The 7082-nt window shown below is 43.4% G+C and overlaps 1 pseudogene; it reads right to left on the bottom strand.

Moving 5' to 3' along the window:
- Positions 1-5160: 5160 nt before the first annotated feature.
- Positions 5161-5858, bottom strand: LOC142453137 (RNA transcription, translation and transport factor protein pseudogene; annotated as a pseudogene).
- Between the last annotated feature and the right edge of the window lie 1224 nt (positions 5859-7082).

Raw genomic sequence — 7082 nt, forward strand, 5'->3', positions numbered from 1 at the left:
TTGTGAAGAGTGGTGCGATGAACATGGGTGTGCACATATCTGTTTATGTGCTTTATTTTACAGGGTGTGTACCAAGTGGCATTATTGCTGGGTCATATGGCATTTCTATTCCCAATTGTTTGAGAAAGCACCATACCGCTTTCCACGGTGGTTATATTGTTTTACAGCCACCAACTAGATATAAGTGCTCCAATTTCTTTGCATTCCCTCCAGTATTTGTTGTTTTCTGCTTTTTCAAACATTTCTATTAATTCTGGGAGGAGGTGGTATTTCATTGTCATTTTGATACACAGCTCTCAAGTGGCTGGTGATTGTGAGCATTTCTTTTAGGGTTAAAATGCATTTTTATTCCTCCTTGTTACATTCAGCATATGTTTTAGTATTTCTTTTACAAGTAGTACCTTTTCAATTATTTTTTTAAAAAGTGATTTCAGTTTATAGCTCTAAGGTATATTGTTTCAGGTGTTACTATTGTACCCTCACTCCATTTATTAAGCCAAATCTTCAAGCTTGTACATTCACGATGAGGTATAGCAGCCCAACCGGGAGGGGAGAGAAGGTGTTCTGGGTAGAAGGGCTCTGCAGGACTCTTGAGCGGTGTCGCTGTGAAGGACTTGTACTCTACCGTACAATTGCTTTCTTCCCGAAAACGAGAGAGTGATCACTTAGAGCCTGGCGGTGGCTGCTTTAGTCTCCAGATGCCAATGGAGTGTTGTCCCGTGGTCCAGGAAGTCCATCCATGCCACCGGGTCCCTATGATCACAGAGGGCGGCTCAGGAGCTTTGACCAAGTTGTTGGAAACTCTTGCTTACAGGAGGAATTGCCACTCCAGCGTAAACCTGTCCTCTATCCTCCATAGATGCCGTTTCCTCTCAGGGCATGTGGGTCCGAGATCGTGGCCCAGAAGCACAAGTCCGGAGTGGCGTCCTCATAGAGTTCATCCCTCAGAGGGATGATCACATTTCTAACAGCCCCTCCATTTCTTCAAGGGCGGTTGCAGAATCATGGACTTGGCTGGTACATGTGTCTTCTTTGGTAAACTCTCTGTCCATTTTTCAGTTGACTTTTTTCTTTTGGTTAAACAGTTGGATTGGCATATATTTCACACATCATGTAATTCAACAGTTCAGTGATATTAGTAAGAGCTGAACAATCATCTCCGCTATCAACATTTGAACACCCGTTTCCTTTGTCATCAACCCCCCACCTCCCCCAACCTTTCCCATCATGCCCTCCAAGAAACCATCAATGAGGTCATTGTCGCTGTAGCTCCATCTGTCTGGATTTCATATATGGGAAAATAGAGAAAACAAAATACTGCACTCCATCGGATTGCAAGCTGTCCACATCCCTGGTCTGGGGTCAGAGACGATTCACTGGAGGCTTCATCCGTGTGTGGACCCCAGGAACGATTTTGGCTCCCACTGTCATCCCTCGCCTTCCACAACCTCGGCATTCACAATTGAAGACCCGATTCCATTCCTGTATGGATCTTATCGTTACAATCCTTGGATCAACAGGCTGCTGTGGGCCCAGGTGATGCCTAACTGAAATGGCTGCTTGTTTGAAACCAAGCCTTAAGACTCTAGATGCGACTCTTTCTAAGAGCACCATCTATCTTTGTTCCCTAACAGCTTTATTAGCACTTCATCCACAGGTCATACAATTCAAAACTGCAATCATAACAAGAAGAGTTGTACAGTTATTACCATATTCAATTCTGGAATATTTTCTTCATCCTTGTAGTCATTTTATTCATGTAATTATACTTTTTCCTAGTTGTGGCAAAAATACACACAACAGAACATTCTCCAAGCCCACAACTTCTGCTTGTGTAATTCAGTGTTATTGATTATACTCCGCGTGTTTTACAACCATTACTGACATCCTTTCTAAGTTACTCTACCACCATTGACATACACTCAACGCCCCTATGCAACCACTCTTTCCCCTTCACCCCCGGAAACCACTGATCAAGTTTGGTTTCTCCCTCCTTTATTTGGTGTTTTTTGATATTGTATTCACATACCATACTCTTCCACAGTTAAATCGCTTTAAAAATTAGTTGTATATACATAATGTTGGCATCTTGTAGTTTTCTATAGATTTTAGAGATTAGTTCCTTATCCAATATGTCATTCCCCGCAAAATTGTTATCCCCGGTTCGTGGAATTCTCTTTTCACTCTTGATAAAATCTTTTGATGCACACACATTTGTTGTTTTTTAAGGAAGTTCCACTATCTAGTCTCCCTTCTGCCGGGTTCAGGCTTTTAATCATGCTTCATAGTGTACTTATGCCATGAATTAGGGCCCCTGAGTATGACCTAATATTTTCATTGATGATCTTTAGAGTTATGTGGTTTACATTTAGGTCTTTAACCCATTTTGAATTTGTTTTTGTATATAGAGTGAGGTAGGGGTCCTTATTCATTTTTCTGCAAATGGAAACCCATTTTTTGGTACCATTTGTGGAAAAGACAGTATTTTCCCCAGTTAATGTATTTCAGTCCATTATAAAGAATTAGTTGTCTGTGCTGTCGTAGGTGCCTTTGATACCGGCCGTCTGCACAACAGAGCGAACACTGCTGGGCCCGTGCCATCCTCACGGTTGCTTTTATGTTGAAGCCCATTGTTGCAGCCACGGGGCCAATCCATCTTGTCGAGGGCCTTCCTCCTTTACGCTTCTTCTCCACTTTACCAAGCACGGTGCCCTTCTCCAGGGACTGGTCTCTCCTGACAACATGTCCGAAGTATGTGAGATGAAGTCTTGCCATTTTTGCCTTTAAGGAGCATTCTGACTGCACTTTTCCCAAGGGAAATCTGCTGTAGTCCATGATAATTTCACCAGCACCATACTTCAACTGCATTGGTTCCCACTCAGTCTTCCTTACTCAATGGCCAACTTCAGCATGCATATGAAGTGATTGAAAATACCATGGCTTGGGTCAGGTGCCCCTTAGTCCTCCATAGGTGTATGTATTTACTTCTGAGTTCCCCCTTCTGCTCCATTAGCATACGTATCTCTCGTTGTACCAGTACCAGCTGTTTTACTCCCATAGCTGTGTTTTCAGAACGGGAAGCGAGAGGCCTCTGAATTAGCTCCTTTTCTTTAGTAGTGTCTCACTAACCCTGAGTCCATTTCCTTAACATATAAAGTTGCCGTGTGTTATCCGTGAGCAATTTCATGCCCTGGGTGGTTGGTTAGCTCACTGGATAATGTAGCAAACATGAGAATGTTTACCTTTCCAAGTGGCCTTTCCTCCTCATTTTTTAGTAGCTCTTGTGCCCTCAAAATGGAGAGCCACCAGCTTCTTCCTGCTCCCCATCTGTGGGTTTAAAATGACCCTGGGTCCAGTTGATTTATAAAGTATTCCACCAGACCTGTGCTGCCTCGCTTCTTTGTTTGCTGTTGTTAAGTGCCACCGACTCATTGAAACGCCCATGCACCACTGAATGAGACACTGCTTGGTCCTGTGCCGACCTCACACTTATTCTTAAGCTTGAGCCAGTCCTTGTTCAGTCTCCTTGTCCTTTTGCACAGCAGCAACCCCAAGCCGTGGGCAGGGGATCGGATGTCTTTGGCAGCTCTGCATGGAGAAACCCTGCTCACTTGTCCACAGGAGCTGCCGTTATTTTCCAGTTGCATCATGGCTGGTGGTGGTTTCAGAGGAGTATGTGGTAGAGTTTGGAAACGGGCCCCCGTCCACTCCAGCCCCGGAAAGCGCAGTGACTGCTGTTCTCCCAGAACTTGTGGAGGAATCTTACGAGACCGGAGCTCTTGAATTCCCTGCAGATGGACTCACAGGTATTACAAAACAAAACAAGAAAAGATGGACTGGAAGGGACCCCAGTCTGCCGTGTCACCTCTCCCCCTTTGAAGCCTGAGGCCTCTGACTTGCAGACTGAATTATGGAATTGCCGCACTTGGGGTCCTTAGAGAGTGTCCAAAGTTACCTCATTCTGCAAGAGAGGAGACACCGAGGAAGTGAAGCTGTTCAATGTGTTTCCAAAGGCCTCTCTACTTTACCATTCACATTTCCCTAGTTATTCCTTCCTCTCATTTTAAAAATCAGCACCCAAAACAACTCACTGACTTACAGAGGTGACTCCTGGCAACCTCATGTGCTACCCAGCAGAACTGCCCCCGAAACTGTAAGCTTTACAGAAGGCGCCCTGGCAGTTAAGTGCTGCGTTCATATTACTCTTCTCTCAGTTCCTTGAAGAACTGACATGAACTCCTTTTCCTTGGCTGTGCTTTCTGGAAATCTGGTACACATTTCCCCGCCCCCAAACCAGAGTCGAATAGGATGTACAGTCAAGACTTTATATATACCTAGGAGTGCCTGTGTCTGAGAAAGTTGAACCTGGAAATTTCTAAGTGATTTAAAGCAAATAACACTCAAACCACAGAGGCATATGTTTTCCAGGTAACGAAACCATTCATCTTATTTAGGCAAAGGAGACCGTGTTGCATTCTGGCCAATGGGCGATAGCTTGGGTTCCATCCCTTGTCCTCTAGCCATTCTCTGGCGCCCAGTCTCATGAGGCTAATTTCTACCATTTACCAGGGTTTCTTTTTCAAGTAAAGATTTTTATTTGTTTTGGAGAAGAAAGATTTCCCCAGGAATGCTGGCCAGCTACCAGTCTTCATTCAGTCTCGCATTTGTTACTGAGGCTTTATGGAACATGACTCCCCCCATTTCTCCCTCAAGGTTCTACCCCGGGATTAGTTGGGAGGCCTTTATGTCCCCTGAAATGGGGCAAGGGGATTTGCTCTTACTGGGTTGTCCATGGGCCTGTGGGTTCTTCTCTCGTAGGACTGTTTCTAGGACATTGATTCACCCAAACTCCTAGCTGGTGTCAATCATTTCTCTCTTTTTGCATGCATTTTGTATTTTTATTTGTTTTACTAAATCACAGAAGCTATATTTATTTTTCTTTCAAAATGTGGAAATCACAAAAAGTGCTTCTACAAACACTGAGATTTAGATTGTTAGCATTTTTTCCACTTGCCCACACTTTATTAAAGAAAAAAAAAGGCAATGATGGTAAATATCTAGAACCCTTGAAAATGTGACATTTGATTTCCAAACACATGCCAGAGCGTACAACAGTTTCCAACAGTACTAAGCAGGTGAGAATCCGAAAGTGTTCATCTTCTAACTGTGGTCTGTCTTTGGAGCCGCAATAACTGACCGAACAGTGACGCTGGCTGCACTGATTTTTGTCTGTAGCTCTCTCAGTTCTTCTACATGTGGCAATCCAAGAATGTGAGCCGCCTCATTAAGACCTGCATCTCCTGTGTCAAACCCAAGACTGTGCTTGCCGCAAGCAACAGGCAAGCCCTCTTTCGTTCAATGAGCTTTAGAAACTGCATCCTGCGTCAGGCGCTCTGGAACTACACTTCAATTGCCTTTAGCATTACCAGGTAATCACCATGTTAGACAAAGCCAGTACACCGGCCTTGAAATCAGGCTTATTTGCATCGACGTTGACCAGTGGCTTTACATTTTTAGCTTCATTGTCAGCATTATTTTGTCTTATCAGGAAGTGTGTCCTTGTATTTTTCAGCATTAGCTCCATATTCGAGTCTAACAGCTAAGCCAAGAAGCCAGTCAATTGCTTCTTGTCGATCTTGAATCTTGAAAGGACAGGTAACATCTTTGAGATATTTTTCAAAGAACTTGGGTCAATCACTGATATGGATGTTTCTTTAATTCCCTGTCTTCAATCTAGTACTGTCTGGTTTTCTGGTCTTCAAGCCACACAATAAAATTTCTAAATTATCTTTCTTCTTTGCAGTTGAAGGTGTCAGTGAGTGGTAGTCGAAGACGGTCAGCTTGCGGTGTTGAAACATGGTCCCGGCTTCCCCAAGCGGTTACCAGCGCTGCAGCCAGTAGACAGGAGGTGAGGTGAGGAAGAGCGAAATTGCTAGCATTTAAACAAATTATTATTAATTGGGGTTTAAGACATTATATCATATTATTCCATAGTTCAAATCATGTCAAGTAGAATTGTACATTTGCTACCACAATCCATTTCCAGGCATTCTGTATCTTTTCTTTTTTTAATAAATCATTTTATTGGGGGTTCTTATAGCTCTTATCACAATGCATACATCAATTGTATCAAGCACATTTGTACATATGTTGCCATCATCATTTTCAAAACATTTTCTTTCTACTTGAGCCCTTGGTATCAACTCCTCTTTTTTCCTCTCCCTCTCCCACCCTCCCTCCCTCATGAACCCTTGATAATTTATAAATTATTATTATTTTCATATCTTATACATTCGCTGTCTTCCTTCACCCACATTTCTGCTGTTCATCCCCCTGGGGGGTATATGTTGATCATTGCGGTAGGTTCCCCCTTTCTCCCCTTCCCCTCCACCTTCCCCCTGCCCTCATGGTATCCAATCCCACTATTGTTCCTGAGGGGTTTATCTCTCCTGGATTCTGTGTGTTCAGAGCTCTTGTCTGTACCAGTGTACAAGCTCTGGTCTAGCTGGATTTGTGAGGTAGAACTGGGATCATGATAGCAGTCGGGAGGAAGCATTAAAGAACTAGGGGACTGTTGTGTGTTTAGTTGGTGCTATACCGCACTGTGGCTGGCTTGTCTCTTCCTTGTGACCCTTCTGTGAGGAGACGTCCAATTGTCTACAAATGGGCTTTGGGTCATGATTCCGACCCTCCTTGTTTACATTGAAATGGTTATTTGTTTTAGGTCTTCTGAGGCCTGATGCCTGATTCCCATTGACACCTTGTGATGACACAAGTTGGTGTGCTTCTTCCATGTAGACTTTGTTACTTCTCAGCTAGATGGCTGTTTATTTAACTTCAAGCCTTTAAGACCCCAGATGCTATATCTTGTGAAAGTCTGGCACCATCAGCTTTCTTCACCACATTAGCTTATACACTCATTTGTCTTTATTGATTGTGTCAGGAAGGTGAGCTTCACAAAATGCCAGGTTATTAGAACAATTTCTTGCATTGAGTGAGGACTTGAGTAGAGGTCCAATGGCTGTCTGCTACCTTAATACTTAACATATACATATATGTATATATTCCTATATCCCTATCAT

The sequence above is a fragment of the Tenrec ecaudatus genome, chromosome 7 (genome assembly GCF_050624435.1).
Source record: "Tenrec ecaudatus isolate mTenEca1 chromosome 7, mTenEca1.hap1, whole genome shotgun sequence".
NCBI lineage: Eukaryota > Metazoa > Chordata > Mammalia > Afrosoricida > Tenrecidae > Tenrec > Tenrec ecaudatus.